At 39.8% G+C, this 22,765-nt stretch overlaps 2 non-coding genes across 2 annotated transcripts; both read right to left on the reverse strand.

Annotated features, from left to right (window-relative positions):
* Positions 1-6,948: 6,948 nt before the first annotated feature.
* TRNAL-CAA (transfer RNA leucine (anticodon CAA)) lies at positions 6,949-7,032 on the reverse strand. Its single transcript has one exon. It is a non-coding gene; the product is annotated as a tRNA-Leu (tRNA).
* A 71-nt stretch (positions 7,033-7,103) lies between these two features.
* Positions 7,104-7,176, reverse strand: TRNAR-ACG (transfer RNA arginine (anticodon ACG)). The gene has a single exon. It is a non-coding gene; the product is annotated as a tRNA-Arg (tRNA).
* Between the last annotated feature and the right edge of the window lie 15,589 nt (positions 7,177-22,765).

Genomic DNA, 22,765 nt, shown 5'->3' on the forward strand with positions numbered 1-22,765 from the left:
TGGTCACCGAACAGCGGTCTAATCGTGGTTTTTATGGAAGCTCATACGAAGGTGGGCCTGGTGTGAATGACAAAACCTTTCTTTAGTGCGACCTATGAGGTTTTTGTCCTCGGACCCTGTCCGAGGAGCTTAGTGTTTTTCTCATCCTCCATTTTTTAGGACTTCTCCTCCCGGGGGCCCCTCTTCCCCTTTGGTTCTTCTTCCCTTTTATACTAGTAGTTACTTCCCTTTCAATATCCACGTGTAAGTTTTACTTTCTGGGATGGAGACTTGTCCTATCAGCCCATACCTAAAGTGGTTGGGAGTAGATGTAAAAGTTGAATAGCATGGTGAAGAACATGGGCCTGTCAGACGCAGATTTCTTTATTACAGTATTGGCAGCTTTTTCACTTGTCCTGTCCCTGCATTAAACTCGTCCTTTTTCTTTAGGTGTCTTGTGGGATGCTGAGCGTGAGATCGTCCTCGACCACATCCTTGGGCCTTTTTGGGGCTTTCATTATGCGTCCTCAGCAATAGGTCTCCTCGGCCTTGGTCTTGGGCCCTAATATAAAGTGGGCCGGGACCACAAATTCCCCGACCCCACAATAACCCCTCAAAATCCTACTGCCCGACCTCGTGGTTGGGGAGGAGGGTTTTGGTGATGTTAGGCCCAAACCATGGCTTGCCCAGCTCTGCACTTCATTAATGTCGAGGTTTCTCCATTTGCATGGGAGGTGCGCCAGATTATGAGACATCCCCCTAGATTTACTCACGCGGCGTCCTCGACGTTTCAGTGCTCGAGGCGCGCCATTAGTATGTCCCCTTCACGAGGCTATCCAAACTTTATGGTTGCAGACGGCACTGGGAGTTGAGCAAAAACCGTCTCGTCTGTAGCATTTCTTGGGAACTTGCGTAGATTAAATGTTTCCAACTTGCCTTCTATATAAGAAGTAGGATAGGAGGTTACTCCTTTCACGTACAAAATCCTTTGGCCCCTTCAAATTCTCAACCCTTCAGCTGTGCTCCTAGTCTTCGTCTCCAGTGCAATCAAGCCTTAGAGTAATATGTTCGAGGCACGAGTTGGGGTGAAGGAACCACACCCACTCCAGAGGCACTAGGTCTCTCCGAGTCTCAGGATGGCGCGGTTAGGGCAGGGGAGACAGAGACTCAAGACAGTTCTCCGTTTTCACAAGGTGGGAGCGATTCCTCCGCCTCTTTCAGTCAAAATCCGAAGCAGGTACTGGTCGCGTCAGATTTTTGGTGCGACAGTAGTGGGATTTCCCGTCATCAGCACTAGCCGTTCTATCGCGAGCGCTGCTAATATGGAGGCTCATCAACTTCCTGTGTGGCCACCTACAAATACCCCGCTCCCTGCACCTTTTCTTCAAAGGTGTTAATCCCACGTCAAGTTCTTTTGCTGCCTGAGTTATGGGCATGTAAAAGTATTGAGAAATGGTTTCCTTAGACAACATTTTGGAACTGCTGCATCTCCCTTCTCTCCTTTGTATCTTTTCTTTTTGTTTATGTGGTTAGCCTTTAGTATAGGCTTACTTGAGCTCCTTCATTGTACGTTGTACGTTGTACCATTTCTTTGTCTTAATAAAAGATAATTCTGTTTCCTTCTAAATATTTTTCTTTTCTGCAGTAATTACTTCATGAATGGATGTATTTCATGTATATTTTTCTTTAATAATGCTTAGGGCAGGAAACCTTGTAACAAAAAGCTATTAATCTGAACTTATTGAGACTATCAAATATAATAATACCAACCAATAGGGGATTAAACTTATGAGACTAACCGGGACAACAGCTAAGTGCTCTATAATGCGTGTGAGGTAGTCATCCGAGAATGAGAAACCCAAAGTAAACCATCCGAGAGGGTTGCCGAGTAGTGGGGAACTTTGGCCGTATTTTGATAACACTTAGTCTCTGATCCGAGGACTGAGGTACGGCTGTACCGGGCCCCAACACATTCGCATTAGCTCCCTTGGTATTGAGGATTCGAGAATAGATCGGGACTTCTATTCGGTCTAGGGATTAACCCAATTATCAATGGGTAATCCCTCCATGGGACAGGGCTCGTAGGCCATACAAGGTCCGGGTGGTGTCCAAAACTCAGCATTTTCCTTCAAAGTAGTTGGTTTCCCCATAGGCTTGAGTTTGAGGACCATACAAGGCCTTGGTTCTGTCCAAAACTTGTAGTTTTTCTTTTAAGTAGTTGGTTTCCCCATAGGCTTGAGTCTGAGGACCATACAAGGCATTGGTTCTGTCTAAAACTCGTAGTTTTTCTTTTAAGTAGTTGGTTTCCCCATAGGCTTGAGTCCGAGGACCATACAAGGCCTTGGTTCTGTCCAAAACTCGTAGTTTTTCTTTTAAGTAGTTGGTTTCCCCATAGGCTTGAGTTCGAGGACCATACAAGGCCTTGGTTTTGTCCAAAACTCGTAGTTTTTCTTTTAAGTAGTTGGTTTCCCCATAGGCTTGAGTTCGAGGACCATACAAGGCCTTGATTCTGTCCAAAACTCGTAGTTTTTCTTTTAAGTAGTTGGTTTCCCCATAGGTTTGAGTCCGAGGACCATACAAGGCATTGGTTCTGTCCAAAACTCGTAGTTTTTTTTTTAAGTAGTTGGTTTCCCCATAGGCTTGAGTCCGAGGACCATACAAGGCCTTGGTTCTGTCCAAAACTCGTAGTTTTTCTTTTAAGTAGTTGGTTTCCCCATAGGCTTGAGTCCGAGGACCATACAAGGCCTTGGTTCTGTCCAAAACTTGTAGTTTTTCTTTTAAGTAGTTGGTTTCCCCATAGGCTTGAGTCCGAGGACCATGCAAGGCCTTGCTTCTGTCCAAAACTCGTAGTTTTTCTTGTAAGTAGTTGGTTTCCCTATAGGCTTGAGTCCGAGGACCATACAAGGCCTTGGTTCTGTCCAAAACTTGTAGTTTTTCTTTTAAGTAGTTGGTTTCCCCATAGGCTTGAGTCCGAGGAACATACAAGGCCTTGGTTCTGTCCAAAACTTGTAGTTTTTCTTTTAAGTGGTTGGTTTCCCCATAGGCTTGAGTCCGAGGACCATACAAGGCCTTGGTTCAGTCCAAAACTTGTAGTTTTTCTTTTATATCGTATTTTTATTTTCGAAGATTAGCCCCTCGACCAAGGTGGGGGTGTTAGCTTGATGTTGGAAGCCCCTAGAGCTGCCCGTGCCATTGACATTGCAAGGCGTAGCCCCTAGCGGAAATTTATGTCGGGACAACAACAGCGTGTTGCTGGAAATGGAGGAGCTTTCGCAGACCCCTGTTTGACAGAGGCTTGACTTCGCCACCATCTGTGCCAACGCGCAAGCCTCCCCACAGACGGCGCCAATTGTAGGGACATGATTGTTCACGACCCTAGAATAACATTGGGCTTGTATGTAAAGGGCCCGAACAATATAATTTGTAGAGTGTGGGCTTGAAAGGCTTGACTTTGGTCACCGGACAGCGGTCTAATCGTGATTTTTATGGAAGCTCATACGAAGGTGGGCCTGGCATGAATGACAAAACCTTTCTTTAGTGCGACCTCTGGGGTTTTTGTCCTCGGACCCCGTCCGAGGAGCTTAGTGTTTTTCTCATCCTCCATTTTTTAGGACTTCTCCTCCTGGGGGCCCCTCTTCCCCTTTGGTTTTTCTTCCCTTTTATACTAGTAGTTACTTCTCTTTCAATATCCACGTGTAAGTTTTACTTTCTGGGATGGAGACTTGTCCTATCAGCCCATACCTAAAGTGGTTGGGAGTAGACGTAAAAGTTGAATAGCATGGTGAAGAGCATGGGCCTGTCAGACGCAGAATTCTTTATTACAGTATTGGCAACTTTTTCACTTGTCCTGTCCTTGCATTAAACTCGTCCTTTTTCTTTAGGTGTCTTGTGGGATGCTGAGCGTGAGATCGTCCTCAGCCACATCCTTGGGCCTTTTTGGGGCTTTCATTATGCGTCCTCAGCAATAGGTCTCCTCGGCCTGGGTCTTGGGCCCTAATATAAAGTGGGCCGGGACCACAAATTCCCCGGCCCCACAGAGATAATACTTTAAAATCAAATATGGAAAAAAAAAATTAGAATTACCTTTCAAAGCTCAATAAATTTGTTTCTCTTCATGAATTTTTGTATATAAAAATTTTAAATTATGTTATTAAAGCGTATTTTTATTCGTTTTCGCTATAAATTGTAAATTTTTTTAGTGCATTAGTTTATGTATATAAATATGTTAATGTTTATGATTATAAATTTGATTTTAGTGAGAGTGTGTACACGTGTGCTGTGCCACCTCATTCCTGTATGTATTTTAGTTGGTTTGTTTTAGGAAATTGTTTGGCCTTGATGATCAATTCTTATCCATTCTATGTATTTTTACCATGGTTTTAAAAACTGGACGCAGGAGGGATATGGCTAGTGTTCTAATGGGGTTTGGTTGTTTGGTAGGATTTTAGATGGGTTTGCAATTTCTTGACAATAATTCAAGTTTATTTTGATGCATTTCTACTAATTTCAACATTCCTTGAGTTTGTTGGTCCGTCAGAAATTATACTATGGAGTATAAATGTTCCATTATTGGTTTATGGTTTGCTTAATCTTTCTATTATATATAGATTTTCATGACATAAATATGCATATTGTAATTGTAATTGTATAATGACTATAACTGATATATCATTACTTCTTTCTTAAATATGCAGATATTGAATTCATGCCTAGAAGTAAAAGTGTTATTAATGGACTATTAGACCCCAACTAAAGGCTGAAGAATGATGCTAAAAGCATAAGAGAATTTTTTTTAGGTTTAAGTGTTAATGTTGGAAGTCATCTTTACTTGGAAGTGTTAATGTATGTTAAACGCTCAATTTGCAAGCTTATTGCTTGGTCTATTGTGGTGTAGTGTATTAATTTGGTTGTAAAGAATTGCTTGTGTTTACTGTTGCCATGTCAACTCAGAAGAGGCTTATGATTTAAGAGACAATAAGGCTCAAGTTGAGTTTGTAAAAAGAGTTATCAGTTGATAAATAGGGTCATAAGTTGTAATCGGGATATTCATTTTGATGGTATATATAAAATGATCACACCATAATAAGATATCCCCCTTTACTAAGAAAAAAAATATATATATTCCCTTACTTAATCTCCTATTTTAATCCTAGTGACAAACCATGAACCTAAGATGCCCGTTGCCACGTTCACGTATTCAAGAACCATCGGTGCCATGTAAGATACATCTATAGGGATAACAAATTCCATTAGAAGAGTTGGCAAGAAGAAACTGAGGGCAAACATCCCCGAAAACTTTAGACATCTCCCTGACACAACTAATAACCAAATAAGGACGACATTGATGACTAAAGACATGCTTCAACAAACTCCCAACTCCTTGACTCTCCTCCTTCATTTTTTCAAACTCAGAATCAAAATCATCACCCCTAGTTCTTGTAAATTCTCTTCTTGCTTTGCTAACTTTGTTCATCTCTATATAGTACATTGGGGTGTCATGAGCAAAAAAGGAAATAAGAAGGGGTGGAATAGTCAATACTCCTAGAATTGCAAAACAAATCCTCCAACCCCACTCAAAATTTGCCATTCTAAAATTTGTTGTTAATCCTAAAGCAGTTCCCAACCCATATGAATGTCTATATATCAATTTCAACTTGTATACAAAACCAATTGAAGTAGACTCTGAAATATAGAGTGGAACAACCTACAATAGAATGTAAAAAACATTAGACTTGACAACAATAAGTAAAAAAATACATATATTGCAATAAGAACTTAAAAGTACTAATATATTGTGTGTGTGTGTATTGTTGTAATAGTTCTATGGCAAAAAATTTATGTTGCAATAAATTATTGCAACAATTTATTCTTTTTCAATAACCTAATTTAAAAATGATTAAAAATCATTTATTGCAACAAAATGCTATTGCAACAAAAATTTTTGTCACAATAATCTATTACTACAGACTTTATTGCAAAAGTGCACAATGAAATTTTTTTCGTTAGTTTTAAGTTTATTGCAACGAGAGTTTTAAAAAACACAATGATTCATCAACCAAAATTAGAGTTACAAGGAAGAATGTAAAATAAAGAGAGAATATGAGAAAGAATTAAAAATTTATAGAAAATAAGATGAGAATAAAAAGTATAAATATAAAATAGTAATAAATACCAAATTATCCAAGTTATGCTTTCTAATAGAATAACATTATATTTCTTATATACTATCTTTATAATTCAATAAGATAAAATTGATGAAATCAAAGAAAAGAAAAAAGATAACAAATTAAAAATACAAAACTAAACCACATCAACCAAAAGTAGATATGTAAGAAAAATAATAAAATCCACTAAAAATGAAAAAAAAAAAAAAAAAAAAAAAAAAAAAAAGAAAGAAAGAGAGGGAGAGAGAAATAACCTTTTGTTTGTGGAAAACTATGCATACAATGAGAGGAGTGAATTGCAAATTCATAATAAGAGGATAAGAATAAGAAGAGCAAAAAATAAAAGAAGAGCAAATTGCAAATTTAAATCCTCTTTTTCCCAACTATCAAAAAAAAAAATAAAACAACTCTTTAGTTCAAAAAAGAGTTTTTTATTTTTTTTGGTGGGGGGGGGGGGGGGGGGGAGGTGAGAGAAATGTGAGGGAAAATTGAAATTTCTTTTGTTTGGTTTGAGTGGAAGGGAAGGGGAGAAAAAAATGAAAAGAATTTTTTCTCCCAAATTTCATTTTTTTCTCCCAAATCCACCATTTTCTTTCTTACCAAACATAGATATTAGAGCTTAACAAACAAGTTCAATTGCCACGCATAAACAATTTCCCATAATATATTACACCTACTCTCATCAATACTATTCTATTCTATTCTGTTAACAATTTAACATTACAAAAACCCTCTTCAATTTAAGCAAAACAGTCCGAAAGGGAAGAAAAAGAGATGAAAAATAAAAAGTAGACTAAACATAAAATGTCAGAAGTGGGATTTGAACCCACGCCCTCGTTAGAGGACCAGAACTTGAGTCTGGCGCCTTAGACCACTCGGCCATCCTGACAGACGATAGCTATGGCAAAAAACAATTTATAATAATAATAATAATATAATTCATAAACAAAATATAAAAAACGACTCCGCTGGGGATCGAACCCAGAATCTCTGGTTCCGTAGACCAGCGCCTTATCCATTGGGCCACGGAGTCCTTGTTGCTTCAAAAGATCAAATAAATATATTATAGTCAAGAATTTCACGCAGATTCCACCCAAAATAATTTATTGATTAATAATAAATATAATCCACCCAAAATAGTTAAATAATTATAGCCTTTTAGAAGAGTTATTAAACCCGGCCAATTGTACCGGTAACTTAGTGACCCGGTGCATAGATTAGGCCAGGTGATTAATTGAATAGGAAGAGTACATCACCAAGTGGGTTTTAAGCAACCCGTGTGACCAAGTTAGGTTTGTGAATTGTGTAAAATTACATTAATAGGTCCACTTTATTGACTCGTTTATTGTTTAAATGTGTGATAATATGGTAATTTAAACAAAGAGAAAACCTAAAGAAATCCCCAAAAAAAAAAAAAAAAAACTTTGTTCCATACAGATTCATACTATTGTACATGACCATCACTATTCAGTTTTCATAGTTCTCCAAACCTACGACTACGAGGCTGCTACTGTGCATCAATTTTCTATGCTTTAAAGTTTAAATATATTAGTACTTAGCCACTAATTAGCACGTAAGTATGACTATATGACTCTATGTACCAATTATCTTCTTTTGTTTAGGTTTTTTCTACTTTATTTGTTGATTGCTTTTAAGTTTAAGTATCTTTTATTTATTTATTTATTTGTGTATTGTCAACTGTGTGAGTGTAAGAGGTATATCATGCATCAAGTATACGTATCCCTCCTCTCATATGGAGGTGGACTCCATACCCTCAATGTGGAAAGGAGGAAACATACACCGGATACATGGTGTAATTTCTAGTGTGAGGTTATGACATTGTGACCATTGTTTCTTCTCTCAGTTTTGAGATTTGCCGCTTTTATATATATATATATATATATATATACATAATTGTAAGATATGTAACAAGATTTTATTTAGCAAAGGCTTTGTTAACAATCCTATGATATTCATTTATTTTCCTTGTGAATTTTATATAATTTCTAATGTTATTGCTTATGAAATATTGATTTTGAATTATAATGACGAGTTTAATTTAGGCATATGCCTATTTTTTATTATAAATTTACATATTCATGTTATGATTTCTCAAACTTATATATATAATTTTAAAAATCTTTTTATTTGACCTTACAGTTCAATCGGTGACCCACTGGTTGAACCAATGACCAAGTGATTGAGTGACCAAGCTCATAAACCGGGTCGATGTCTGCTCCAGGTTTAATAACTATGCTCTTAGTGCATGCTCAAAGAGTCAAAGATTTTTCTATTTATATTGCAATTCGGTGTTAATAAGTTTTCCAATCACCAAAAATATGTAAGTGTGTGATGAGATAAAGCACAAAAAATTAAATTCCTCACAAGCACATAAATCTCATCACACTTCTAAATATTTCAATGATTGAAAAATGCATCAATCCCAAATTGGAATAAATAGATAGCATTGGAATAAATATTTCAATGGAGTCCATATTCAGCATGCCCCAAGGGCAAGGGACAGTATTGACATTTTAGTAAATAAAAAATAGAGAAGCCTTTAAGACCAGTATTAAATGCATTGGCTTCCTCTTTCTCCTCCGTAAAGAAAGAGAGGTTGTTCAACTTCAACAATCTGATTATAATAATTTGCTTAATCGAATAACGTACTGAGCGTTTGGACCTAACATTTACAATAACAATAATTTTGTGTCATTATTATTGTTATAATAATAATTTTGGACCTATCATTTACACATTTACAATAATAATAACAATAGAGATATGCATGGGGTGATATATGTTTCGCTAATCAATATATATATAAAACCGAAGCTTTTGAAGCTTCCACAATTTTCCACATCACCACTATTTTTTTTTTTAATTCTTTTTATTTTTTTATTTAAGTTAAATTTTTTTTAAAGAGAATTAGCCCCGACTATTCTATATCTCTCCCGACTCCCCTCCCAACGCAGAAGAACTCTGTCTCTCTTTAAATCTCTAACCTTCCCCCAAATCCTTAACCTCACGCATGAAATCCTAATGCTATCACGCAGAAAGAGACCTAATGCAGAAGCACTCCATCTCTCACTCTAAATCTCTAAACTCTATGGGCTATGGCATTCCTACTACAACGTTTTCAAATATATTGATTGGATTGGCTCAATATATTCCGAGAATGGTTAGGAGCGAGACATAACACCGAAATCCGATCCAGCATAAGCCAAGGAGGAGCAGAATGGGCGATGATTGTTGTGAACCTTTGCCACAGTCCGTTGGTGCAAAGAAGGGGCTGGGGCTGGGGCTCAGGCTATCTCTCTCGAAGCCGAGAAGGAGCCAAAGTGAAAGTGATGATTTCTCTGAACCATTGTCACAGTCCCAAGGTAAGTTTAATTTATTAGCAAATTTGTAATTAAGCATATTCAGATCAGGGTTGGGTTTTTTTGTTTCTTTTATCTCTGTTTTGTTTTTTCTTTGCCACAATCCGTTGGTGCAAAGAAGGGGTTGGGGCTGGGGCTGGGGCTGAGGTTGCCTTTCTCGAAGTGGAGGAGGAGCCAAAGTGAAAGCGATGATTTCTCTAAACCATTGTCACAGTCCCAAGATAAGTTTAATTAATTAGCAAATTTGTAATTAAGCATATTCAGATCAGGGTTAGGTTTTTTGTTTTTTTGTTTTTATCTCTGTTTTGTTTTTTGTTTCTTTTATCTCTGTTTTGCTTTGTAGTGTTGGGTTTTTTGCTTTGTTGTGTAGGCAATAATATACATCTAAATCCATGTAAAAGGTAGAAGATAACTAAGTTAAAGATCATTCTCATTGATGTTCACTTTCATTATGTGTTGTTTCTCTTACACGTACACAAGCTGTTTGATAAAATTCCTATGTGATTTTTTTTGTTGTTGTTCTAGAAGTCATAATACATGGAGAGTGGTAAGGAGGAAGATAAGTAGGGAATGTGATGCTGTGTTGTTGATTTAATAACCAAACTTACCTGTTTATGTGGTAACAAAAATACAAAGGTACCTACAAAAACCTCATTCCATGTTTTCAATTTTTAGGCACAAAGGAGCTTTGAGCCATATTGTAAATAGAAGATGAAATATATCCTTTTAATTTGGAGTATGTACATGAAATATTTTAACTTCATAACCAAACTTACCTGTTCATGTGGTATAAAAAATACATAGGTACCTACAAAAACCTCATTCCATGTTTTCAATTTTTAGGCATAAAGGAGCTTTAAGCCATATTGTATATAGAAGGTGAAACATATCCTTTTATTTAACTTCATAACCAAACTTACCTGTTTATGTGGTATCAAAAATACATAGGTACCTACAAAAATCCCATTCCATGTTTTCAATTTTTATGCACAATGGAGCTTTAAAGTTATCTTTTAATTTATTTAAAATATTGATTGAGTAGTTCTTTAAATTTGTGTTTCATACATTCAATGGATAATTGAGAATGTTAAAGATTTGATTCTTCATTTTAATTTAAACTTAAGTTTAATTTCTATTTTTCATTATGTAATTTAATGTTTCATATCAACAATTAATGAGGAAGAGAAAAAGAATAGTTTACATTCATATACAATAGCTTTCCCGTGCATTGCACGGGTTAGCGACTAGTATAAAGCTAATTTCTATTCCTCTTTGTTAAATCTAATCTAATATTTCTTCTCTCAAAAAAAAATCTAATATATATATGGCTTTTAAAAAAAAAAAAAATACTAGAAAGGATTTTATAAACAACAACATACAACAAAATTGCAGGCAAGAGTCCCCCATCAAGGACAACAAAAATAGGCTGGGGACTTGTTGCTAAAGGCACATGGCCTGCATAATTACATGAGAAAGCCCACTTGGCATGAGCATGGGCTGCATCATTTGCTTCCCTCCTAGCTCAAACAAAACTAATAGAAGGCATAGCAGAAGATAGGAAACGAATGTCTAGTACCAGTCCTTCAATCAATCACAAAGGCTTTACATTTGGATAAATTATTTTGAGAATGCAATTCTTGGAATCGCTATCAATCACAATATTTCCCCATCTAATTGCTGAAGCTTCTGCCACCAAGGGGTAACACCCTGGAATAATCAATGTTTTCTGCCCACACCAGATCCCCTCTATAGTCACAGGCTAACATGGCTAGAGCAACCTTTTGTTCAGATACTACAGCATCACAATCAATTTTGATATTAAATGTGTGGGGTTTGCTGCATTTTGCTCTTGACTTGGCCTGTTGCGGTGATGGGACATTCTTCCCCTCCCCCTTGAATTCTCTAAATCTTCTTAGAATAGAATTCCTTTGCTCCTCAAGGTTAGGCTCAATTTGCTGAAACACTTTTTTTTGTTTCTAACTCTCCACACTGTCTTCATAACTAAGGCTGCCATCAGAGTGAAATCTCTTTTTGAAACCTGCTGAAGTAACACTTGGGGAGTCCTTTATGGAATTTAAGGATAGCTTGTCATCATGTGCTCCCCAACAAATTCCAAACCATAAGGCTTTAGCTAGAAGGCAGGCACCTTGAGAACAAATGTACACTGGATTCCTCTTCAATCTCACAAATAGGGCATGAGGTTTCTACACTCTGCAACAGTGGATTCCTCTTTGTTAGAAATACAGAATGATTGTATTGTATTTATTGAATAAAAGAATATACATCAGTGCCTTTATATAGGAGGCATATGTGTGCGGTACAAGTAAAGTGTACTATACAAGTAACCTAACTGGGCCTAAAGCCCATTAACATAATATACATTAACAGCCCCCCTCAAACTCAAGGTGTGTAAGTTCAAAAACGTGTACAAAAACACTTTTGAACGTTTAGACCCCCAAAAACCAACTTAACCAACCCAAGCAATATGTCAAACAACTAGTGTGCGGAAACTTAACATATGCTATAATATGGAATTGATTAAACAACTATCTAAGCCATAACAAAATAAACCACAGCAGATAATGTAAAGGCAGAGATAGAGAGGAAGGAAGATGCAAACACAGAGATAACACCCGGATGTGTTATCGAAGAGGAAACCGAAGACCTCGGCGAAAAACCTCTCCGCCGCCCTCCAAGCGGTAATCAATCCACTAGAAAATACAGTTGGGATACAAGGACAGCAATAGACCCTCCAAGCCTAATCTACCCAATGCACCTAAGCCCTCCAAGCTTCTTGCTCCAACGAGGTTGCGCCGAACCTTTTTCTTTTCTAGCTTTCCGGATTCCGCTACTACACCGTAGCATCAACCAATGAAGATTGGCTCCTTCCTAACTGCTTCCCAGAACTCCAAACGTCTGTCTCACAGAGATGATAATGGTGAGAACCAGGTTTGGTATAATGCCTCTCAAGGATTTGACAATGGAGAGGAAGAGAGTGAGGGAATTTGATGAGACTCTAAGGTAGAGATTGTGGGTGAAACAATCTGGTTTTTCTTTAGGGTTTCTCTCTCAAAATTCTCTGTGGAAGCTCTCTTTCAATCGTGGGTTAAAAGGGTATTTATACTGGAGTGAAGAGGAATGTGAAACGTCAGGTTTTTCCAAAACAGGGGTGGCTCGCGGCTTGACCTCGCGGCTTGACTAAGTCGCGAGTTCCAGTCGCGAGTTAACTGTATGGCCAGTTGTCCTGTTTTGTCCTGTAGTGCTCCAGCTAGCATGACTGTTCATCTTCCAGCATGCTTGGCACGTGTGCATCTTATGGCGGGTTGAAGCCGCGAGTCCACCCGCGAGTCCCAGCCGCGACACTCTGTTTTCTTGCACACTCTTGAGCAATCTTCACTCTATCTCACTCACTACCCTTACAACAAACCCACCTAAATACAGGGTTACTAAATGCTGAATTACAAGCAAATTTGGCACGGAATAAAGCCAATTAGATGGTTGAATAAATTCAACCTTACAAGGTGGATGTGAGACCAACTTGAGGTTGTCAACTAAATCACGAGTGCGTCTCTTAGGAAGTGACTTGGTGAAGATATCTGCAAGTTGATCTTTGGAGGAGACGGAGAAGAGCTTAAGAGCACCATGGACAAGATGATAACGGATAAAATGACAATCAATCTCGATGTGTTTAGTCCGTTCATGAAAGACATCATTGTGAGCAATATGAATGGCACTCTGGTTGTCACAATAAAGGGGAGTAGCAGAGGAGGTGGACACACCCAAATCCTTAAGAAGCCATCGTAGCCAAAGGAGCTCAGATGTGGCATCAGCAAGGGCACGATATTCTGCTTCAGTACTAGAGCGGGCCACAAAAGTTTGTTTCTTACTTCGCCAAGAAATCAAAGAAGAACCAAGGAGAAAGCAATAACCTGTAGTGGACCTGCGATCAGTAGGATCTCCTGCCCAATCAGCATCAGAGAATGCACGGAGTACAAGAGGAGACTGAGCTGAGTAGAAAAGGCCATGAAAAAGGGTAACCTTCAGGTATCGAAGAATGCGCAAAACAGCAGCATAGTGAGTTGATCGTGGAGCAGACAAATACTGGCTCACCTGATGAACAGCATAGGAGATGTCTGGACGAGTAACTGTGAGATAAACTAAGCTGCCAGCCAATCGTCTGTAAAGAGAAGGACTAGAAAATGGTTTTCCCCCCGAGGGTGTCAGATGCACATTAAGTTCAACTGGAGTGTCAACAGTCTTACTGTCAGTGAGTCCAGCTTGAGACAACAGGTCAGAAGCATACTTGGCTTGAGTAATATAAAGACTATCTGTGGAATGAGTAATTTCAAGACCCAAGAAATAGTTGAGATGTCCAAGATCTTTCATCTCAAACTGCTGACTGAGAAAATCCTTGAGTTCTTGAATGCCACTGAGGTCATCACCAGTTATGATCATATCATCCACATATAGAAGAAGCAAAATAGTACCTTTATCAGTACGACGAAGAAATAATGCAGAATCATACGGACTGGCAGTGTAACCCAAGCGAAAGATAGTGGAGCTGAACTTGGCAAACCAAGCTCGTGGGGCTTGTTTAAGACCATAAAGTGCACGTCGAAGATGACAAACCTTGTTTGATTCAATAGAGAGACCAGGAGGAGGTTGCATATAGACTTCTTCACTCAGATCCCCATTAAGGAAGGCATTTTTAACATCCATCTGAAAAAGATTCCATTTACTAGCAGCAGCAACAGCTAAGAGAGCACGAACAGATGAGATACGAGCAACTGGAGCAAAAGTCTCTTCATAATCAATCCCATACTCCTGTGTAAAACCTTTGACAACAAGACGAGCCTTGTAGTGCTCAACGGATCCATCAGAGCGAGTCTTGATCTTATAGATCCACTTACAACCAACCACAGACTGTCCAGGAGGAAGAGTAACCAGATCCCAAGTATGGTTTTTGGTTAATGCATCAAGTTCCTCTTTCATTGCAATCTGCCATAAAGGGTCAGTAGAGGCCTCACGATAGGTTTGAGGCTCGTGAAGTGTAGCAAGGGCAGTGTAACAATGATAGTCAAGTAAATGTGGAGGAATGGATCTTACCCGGGTTGAGTGGCAAGGTGGAATGTCTTGTGGAGGATCTTCAGGCAGAGCAGGAGCAGGGGACCCAGGCTCAAGGTGGGGTAGCTCGTCATCAACCTGTTCATCTTCAATCTGTCTAGGAGAAGCATCAAAAATATCTGGAGAGAAGTCCAAAGAAGGATCAAAAGTATTTGTAGAAGGAACAAGAGACTCATCTGGAAAGATTTCTAAAACAGAGGAGTTAGTCAAGGAAGAATGAAAGTGAGAGAGTTCAACAAACAATCGGTGTTCCCAAAAGACAACATTACGAGAAACACGAAGACGATGAGAGACAGGATCATAACACCTATTCCCCTTTTGAGTTTCGCCATAACCAAGGAAACAACAAAGTCTAGATTGAGGCTCAAGTTTGTTGTGCTCATGAGGCTGAAGAAGAACAAAACAAGCAGATCCAAATGAGCGAAGGTGATGATAGTCAGGGGGTGACCCAAAAAGACGCTCATACGGAGTTTGATTATGGATGACAGCACTTGGAATGCGATTAATTGCACGAACAGCATGAAGAGCAGCTTCACCTCAAAATGGGGCAGGAACTTTGGCAGAAAGAAGAAGAGCACGAATAGTGTCAAGAATATGACGAAGTTTTCTTTCGGCTCGACCATTTTGCTGAGAGGTACCTGGACAAGTTAGATGATGTACAGTGCCATAGGAATGTAACAGAGCTTGAAACGCATATTGAGTATATTCAAGAGCATTGTCAGATCGAAAAGTTTTGATACGTTTGGAGAATTGTGTTTCAACCATTTTTGCAAAATTGCTATATATTGGTAAAATTTCAGAACGAGATTTCATACAAAAAATCCAACTATAACGAGAATAATCATCAATAAAAACAACAAAATATCGAGATCCACCAATACTAGCAACAGGAGAAGGTCCCCAAACATCAGAATGAATTAACTCAAAAATACTATTAGAAATGGATTCACTGTTATTAAAAGGCAAAGTTGGCTGTTTTCCTAACTGACATGAAGTACAATCAAAATTGTTTTTAGACACAGAACCCAACAGACCCCTAAACGCTAATTGTTGTACCCGAGAATATGGTGCATGACCAAGACGAGAATGCCAAAGTGCAAGAGAAGGTAGGGAAGAAACTGCAGCAGCAACAGAAACAGAAGCAACAGGTGGAAGATGAAGATTGTCCACGGGAAACATACGCCCAACTCTAGGACCGGTCCCAAGCTCCTGCCCCGTCCTTGGATCCTGCACAATACACCCAGAATAGTAAAAAATAAGGCGATAACCTAATTCAGCTAATTGTCCCACAGAGCATAAATTATAGGATAGGTCAGGTACATGGAAGACTCCAGGAACAGAAAGGTTAGAGGTTGAAACAAAACCTAAACTATTTCCATGCATGGTGGAACCATCAGCTATATGAATATTTAGAGGATGTGGTGCTGGGTCAAGTTTGGAGAATAAGGACGAGTGAGGTGTCATGTGATTGCAGCAGGCAGAATCAAAAAGCCAAGTTTGAGACTTACCGGGTAGAACAGATAGGGCAGTGGAAAGAGATGCATTACCAGCCATACGAACAGCCTGAGCTATGATCTCCTGTAGTTCAGTGGGGGAGAGGTTGATAGTGGATCCAGAAGACTGGGACTCAGCTGAGGTGGAAGCCATTGGCGGAGTAGGCTCAGTATTAGCAACAGCAGCAGTAGATTTGTTGCGATGGTAACAAGTCTCAATGGTGTGGCCAGAACGCTTGCAATAGTTGCAGACTTTTTTGTTGGTCTGCTTGCGACGTTTGTTAGAGCTAGAGGAATCACTTGATTGCTGAGGTTGCTCTATGAGTGGAGTAGATGGAGTAATAGCCAAAACATTGAGCTTATTCTGGGCTTGAAGGGTTGCAAGACGAGCTTCTTCTCTAACTAACTCATTCACAGCAGTATCAAGAGAGGGAGCAGGACTGCGATTTAGAAGCTGACCTCGAATGGGCTCAAAGTCCTTGTGAAGTGACATCAGGAATTCATAGAGGCGAAATTCATCTCTGATGGAAGCATATTGCTGAGCATCCTTTGAGCATGCCCAAGTTGGATCAGAAAGGTCAATTTGGTCCCAAATGTAGCGAAGCTGATCATAATAGTCATTGATGGATTGCCCTGGTTCTTGCCTAAGTTGATGCAATTCAACCACTAACTGATATTTCATGGATCCATGAGTAGTGGAGTACCTTTTGGCCAACATATCCCATGCAGATTTTGCATCATCAAAGCTGCCCAACAGATTGGAAATAGAGGGAATGGAAGTGTTCCGAATCCATGTGAGGATCATGTGGTTATGACTATCCCATTCAATCATGCGACCAAGAAAAACAGCATCTTCTTCACTTGCTCCCTTGACAAGAATAGTCATTGCACCAGTACAATAATGCCAGAGCATGCGACCCTTAAGAAAACTGCGCATAGCTTGAGACCAAGATAAGTAATTTTTATTCCCCTCCAATACAGTATTGATGGGGCGAGGAACAAAAATATCCTTTTTATCCATTTAGAGACACAATATGCAAAAACAGACAGCAAAAATGAAATCTACGCGAAAAACTGGGTAAGGAGAACTTGGACTGAAAAAGTCAACCCGGGAAAAGTCAACGGTCAAAGGTCAACGGCCAGTCAAAGTCAACGGTCAAATCCAGATTCAGAAGGTGACGTCAGCGGATGACGCAAACAGTGACGTCAGCAATGACATCAGCGAGGCTGTTGATGCATGTGAGGCGCGTGACGGCGCGTGGAGGCGCGTGTGGCGCGTGATCGGCGGAACAGCAACTTTGAACGGCGCGTGGGAGCGCGTGCAGTCTCCGATGGCGACGAGGCTTCCACGAGTGTGTAGATCGACGCTGGACGATCTTAGTGGTGCCTTCAAAAACGTAATCGGAGCAATAATTGCAGCAGCGATGCAAAGAGCAGTTGTCTGTGCAGTGTGAAACTCCTTAACGATGGCTGCTGCAGGTCCAGAACCCAAGGACGACGGCTGGATGACGTTGGAGGTTCAACGGCGAGAGGCTACGGCGGCAGTGTGATGGCGAAAGCGTTGTTAAAAAGAAAGCCACACTAATGAAGACAAGACTGCTAAGAAAAGGTTAGAGCAGTGGCTCTGATACCATGTTAGAAATACAGAATGATTGTATTGTATTTCTTGAATAAAAGAATATATATCAGTGCCTTTATATAGGAGGCATATGTGTGCGGTACAAGTAAAGTGTACTATACAAGTAACCTAACTGGGCCTAAAGCCGATTAACATAATATACATTAACACTCTTCAATCCCACTATCTCTATATTTGTTTGTCCTTTGCCAAGAAGCTCTTTCTAGGATTATAAATAGAGCAATGTCATTGAGAAGAATTAAGGGAGTAGAGGTTAGTAGGGGAAGCCCTGAAATTTCCCATTTGATGTATGCTGAAGACGTTGTATTATTCTATAAAGCATCTGTAATGGTCGGGACAAGCAATAAACAAGGAAATACAGGGTGGAAGCAAGGATCAGCTGGGAAAAGAATTATGGCACTTAGAAACTGGGATAGTCTATGCCAGCCAAAGAAACATGGTGTCCTGGTGTTCAGAAGATTTAAGGATGTCAATATATCCATGCTTGAAAAGCTATGTTGGATTTTCCTTACTGATCAGGATATACTTTGCTCCCAAGTACTTAGAAGCAAATACAGGGTGCGAAGGGATTGGCTTCGAAACCCACCCCCTTCAAATTGTTTTCCTGATTGGAAAGGAATTGAAAAGGCCAAATTGGGTTTACAAAATGGGGTTTGCTTTTCTTTGGGGAATGAATGGGAAGAGTATTAATGTGTGGGAAGATCCGTGGGTCTTGTGACTTCAAGGATATTTGTTCCTAATCCAAGAGAAGAGGCTTAACAAATAAAATTTCTTAAAGCGTTGCAGACTTGTTTGATGAAACAGAGAGAGATAGAGTGTGATGTTCAAAAATTACAAATTCTTTTTGATGACGAATTCATAAATGCAATTTTGAAGATTCCCATCCCTATATTCCAGAGAAAAGACAGACTTGTATGGGTGCATGAAAAAAGAGGCACCTTTACAGTGAAGTCAGCTTATGGTGTGAACCAAGGGCCCCTGTTTAATGAATCTCATATGAACGTTTGGAAAGCTGTAATAAGCATAAACAACTCTCTATAAGGCAGACTAAGGTATGTTCTATGAAGTTTTTAAACAGATGATCACGTTCACGGTTCACCCATAAAGTGGGTCTCAATGCTTCCATTAAGCATGTTAGAACTTATAAACACGCATGTCCATGCCATCCTCGGTGAAGCATATGCAATTGACCTTGCAACTGAGAAAGCGAGAGGACTTGTTAATGGAGAGCGAAGTCTTGCACCCCAAGAACAAGGCTCTATCCCCTAAATTCTTCACCTCTAACATAATTTAACACATGCTATTTTCTTAAATATAGGCATATATATTATTTACATCAAATTGGTCTTTAATTTTGTAAGGTTGAATTTTATCAACCATCTTGTTGGCTTTATTCCGTGTCAAATTTGTTTGTATTTTAGTGATTAGTAACCTTGTATTTAGGTGAGAATCATGTAAGGGGTAGTGTGTGAGAGAGTGTGAAAAAATGCTCAAGATTGTGCAAAGAAGTAGAGACTCGCGACTAGATCTCGCGGGTAGCTCGTGGCTTGCAAGCCGCCAGAAGTTGCACACGTGCCAAGCATGCAGAGAAGCTGAACCGTCACGCCAGCTATAGCACTACAGAACAAAAAGTCCAGTTTGGCCATTCAATTACCTCGCGGTTGGAACTCACGGCTTAGTTAAGTCACGAGGCCAAGCCACCAGCTAGCTCTGTTTTGAAAAATTGACTCTTCGCATTCCATTCTCACCCTAGTATATATACCCCTTATACCCACGAAATGTAGAGAGTTTCCAGAGAGAATATTGAGAGATAAACCCTAGAGAAAAATAAGATTGACTCATCCCCAATCTTCACATAGAAGCTTTTCAAATTCCTTTACTCTCACCCTCTCCATTGTTACATCCTTGAGAGGTACATTACCAAAATCTTTTCTCACCATACTCACATCAATGAGAAGGCCATTTGGTGCTTGGGAAGCAGTTAGGAAGAGACCAATTTCATATTGGTTGATGCTATGATTTATAGCGGAATCCGGTAAGTTAAAGAAGAAATAGGTTCGGCGTAACCTCGTTGGAGTAGGAGCTTGGAGGGCTTAGGTACACTGGGTAGATTAGGCTTGGAGGGTCTTCTGCTGTTTATATATCCCAACTACATTCTTTAGTGGATTATTTATCGCTTGGAAGGTGGTAGAGAGGTTTTACGCCGAGAGCTTCGGTTTCCTCTTCGATAACACATCGTTATGTTATCTTTGTGTTTGCATCTCTCTTCCCTTAATCTTTGCCATTTAATTTCTGCTGTGGATGTGATTTTATTTTGATTTAGATTGTTTATAAATTCTGTATTAAGCTTATGTTCATATTACGCATATTAATTGTTTGATATTAAGATTGAATTGGTAATTTGTTAATTGGGGGTCTAAACGTTCGTAGTGTTTTATACGCTATTTGAACATTCAATTGGTATCAGAGCGGGTTCACTTATATTGGTTTCATCACCTTAGTGTGATTTTTGACCCCATATTGAGATAGACCAATCTCAATCTTTAAATGTTCCACCATATTTTGATGGTAGCAACTATGCCTTTTGGAAGGTGAGGATGAGAGCATTTTTGTGTTCAATAGATGAGGCTGTTTGGGATGCCGTTGAAATAGGTTGGATAAAGTCGGAGGCAGCCAAATCCCCATGGGATAAGGCAGCCCTCGCAGCGTCAAATGCTAATAGCAAAGCACTTAATGCTACTTTTTGTGGCGTGTCTCCAAATGAGTTCCATCGGATTTCTCACATGACCATTGCCAAGGAGGCATGGTAGATGTTGGAGACCATGTATGAGGGAATGAAGAAAGTTAAAGACACCTAGTTGTAGATGCTGACCACTCGGTTTAAGGAGCTGAAAATGAGTGAGGATGAGTCTTTTGACTCTTTCTATAGCAAACTGAATGAAGTGGACATTGACAAGTTTAACTTGGGAGAGAAAACGGAGGACTCGTAAGTTGTACAAAAAATTCTTTTTTCATTGCTGGAGAGCTTCCATGCAAAGGTGACTGCAATTGAGGAGAGGAAGGGCCTTGATGAAATCAAAGACCAAGAGCTGATTGGTTCTCTCCAAACGTATGAGCTTTCATTACCAAATCAAAGAAAGAGCAAATCACTTGCTCTTAAGACGGTAAATGAAAGGGTAGAAGCTTATGATTCATCGGATGAGGATGTAGTTGAAAAGGATGTTGCCTACCTTGCAAATAATTTCCGCAAATTTCCAAAATTCAAGAACAGTGAGAAATTTGGTGATAAAGGGAAATTCATGAGTTCCGAAAAGGAGAAGGACTTCAAAAGGAGAGAAGGGAAGGAGTCCCAATCTACTCAAGGAGTCACTTGTTTTGAGTGTAATGGACATGGCCATTGTAGGGGCCTTTTCTGTGTGATATGGTATGTTGGGCTGCCTCTTGCGGTAATGGGTTGGGCTGCCTCCTGCGGTGATGGGCCCTAGTGTTTCTAAGTAAGGGAGCTGGGGCCGGTCCAATTGTAACTCAACTTGAGCCGGTTTATGCACAAACTTATACCCTGTCTGCCAGGAGTAAGTTTACGGCAAGCAGAACTGTTGCAGACGGGTTACGGCAGACAGATATAATAATAACTAAAACAGAGTACTTTGACTTATTTAAATAAACAGCTATGTATTTCCTACTAATAAAGCATGATTACAGTCATAATGATATCGATCACAGAGAAGAATGAAGAAAATAATACTGGTTAATTTAAATGGACATAAATTGAGTTTTAAACTTAGTCTGCCGCAGCAAAGCCAAAGAGGGGAGAACGCCTCTTCTCAATGCAAATAACCCCCTTAGGAAAAGGATCCTGCCATGGGGATTAATGGCTTTGAGGGAGTCGGACTTGAATGGTTGTTGCCCAAAAGAAAAAGTCCTTGTTTGCGTTTTGGAAGAAGGTAAGATTTGAAGGGGGAGAGGGAGAAAACGATCTATGGGTGCATGCCCTCTTTGAAATAACTCTCGTTTTTTCTTAGTTTTTCTTATCTTTTTCCTTTCTTCTTGCTCTGTTTTCTCTTTTTTTACTCAAGAAAATATACTCTATTTTTCGATCCTCTCTACAGGGCACGGCAAGAGCCTTTTTATAGTGCCTGCTGCGACCATGGTTTTACCATTTTGCCCTTTAATCGCCTCTGTCTGGTCTGGGCGTAGTTGCCGACCACCAGAGGTGTGTGCCACTCACCCTTGCCAGACAGAGGTAGGTTTCAGTTCTCCCTCTGTCGTAGCACTTCTTTCCTGCCACGGTATAAATGCTTTCTCTCTCTACTCTCAGAGCATGCACCAACGGTTCCCCCTCAAACTTGCCTCTTTTGGGTGGTCTATCATCCCAGCAGGACGTACCTCCCAAAAGAGGCTTGGGCAGGAGTCATAAATAGATATTTTCCCCCCTCCCCACCACCAAACCACACCCCCTTTACCTCTTACCTCTGGCCCATGGCCCTACCATGTCCTATAATGGCTGGGTATAGGCTGGTGGTGCCTAGGCCTTGCGCGTGCTTCCCTTTCAAATTTGTCCAAGAGTCTGCCTGCTGCTCATGCGTCTGCTGTGACCTGGAGACTCTCCGTCTGCGTTTTCCTGGCCTTTCATGTGGGCTTTCCTTTGGTTTTTGGCTCCATTCAAGAGTTGGGCCTCGTATGATAATGGGCTTTACATTTCCTTGGCCCACTTTTGATTTTCTTTACTGTCTGCCTCGTTGAACTGTTATTCCTGCCGTAATATCTTAATTCTGCTGGACCTCTTTTTGGGCCAGTCGTTTATCCCTTTTCTCAGTGGCCTATTGTGGGCACTGTTTTGCTTTTACTCATGGGCTCCTATGTCCCTTTGGGCTTTTCCTTTGGACATACGTGGTCCGATTGCTTTCTTTGGGCTTCCTCGGCCTGTTTGCTAATTCCACACTCCCATGGGCTTCTTACTAACTTCATTGGGCTTCCCCGACCCAA

This window comes from Quercus robur, chromosome 5, assembly GCF_932294415.1.
Source record: "Quercus robur chromosome 5, dhQueRobu3.1, whole genome shotgun sequence".
Lineage (NCBI taxonomy): Eukaryota > Viridiplantae > Streptophyta > Magnoliopsida > Fagales > Fagaceae > Quercus > Quercus robur.